The sequence below is a fragment of the Solanum stenotomum genome, chromosome 6, assembly GCF_019186545.1.
Source record: "Solanum stenotomum isolate F172 chromosome 6, ASM1918654v1, whole genome shotgun sequence".
In the NCBI taxonomy this organism is placed as follows: Eukaryota; Viridiplantae; Streptophyta; class Magnoliopsida; order Solanales; family Solanaceae; genus Solanum; species Solanum stenotomum.
The window spans coordinates 47,043,096-47,044,326 of NC_064287.1; positions in this window are offsets into that span (position 1 = coordinate 47,043,096).

The window sequence follows — 1,231 nt, forward strand, 5'->3', positions numbered from 1 at the left end:
ATCCATCTCCGATATGAAATTTTATTCATAAAAACGATATGGAATACGTAACTACTTCTCTTAGTCATTTTTAACTAACACTAATGATTAAAGATACGTATGTCATTTTAACTAACACTAATTATGAAGGATACCTAACTACTTCTCTTGACCATTTTACCTAACACTCTGGTTATTTTTAAAAAATATTATATAGTTCTAAAAATTGGTATTTTCTATAATTGAATTTTAACCAACACTTTTGTGCTGCTAAATCTTCTCAATATAAAAGTTTATTCTTTTATTTTATTTTATTTTATGTGACACGGAAAATATGTCTTTTTAAAAATATTAAAATTGTGGTGAGAATAAATTAAAGAAACTTTTTGTATGGGAAAATTCCAGAATAATAATGAGAGAATTTTACTTTGAATAAAGTTTTCATCTACCTAGTGCGTCACGTCTTTTACTTTAAACTAAAATTTTCCATCATTCTTCGCCTAAGATGATTCCGCTCACAAAAAGCATTGCTTCCTTAGTCATTAATTGATGATGTTTCACTTTCTAAACCGGATTACGTGTTTGATAATAAACTAAATTTAATATTTTTTTTTACAATAATTTACATTTTAAATATCTATATATTTAATCGTATATGAACTTATTGTATACTCTCGAAACAGAAAATCTATGACCATATGTTAAAAAGTCGGTTACCGAATGTTCTATAATTCTCTTAAATTATATTTTTTTTAGCCGTCCATACTTTTTAAAAGTTGGCCTATATTCCTATAGCTATGTTAGCTAACTCTATTGGCCATAAAATTATTAAGTTAAAATAAATGATAGTATAGATATTTTAAATAAATATTATAGTAGTTTAATATGTGATAATTCAATACATTAAAAGAGACAAATATATATATTCCTTTTTTAACAATAATATTTATTATCACATTTTTTTACGACTAATTGAGTTAATACCATTGCAGGTTATTGACCATGAATATATTTTAATCAACGTATTTAACCAAAAAAGATTTATTGCGTCGAAAATAATACTTACAAGAAAAAATAAAAGGAATTCGAAGGTGGTGATTGCTAGTAATATATATTATATATTCATTTATTTTAGTAATCTGATTGTATCAATAGTGCGCACTGACAAGGATGGACAGATATATCATTATCAACGCAGATTCACAATAGTAATTTTCAATGTAAAATATATATATATATATATATATATATA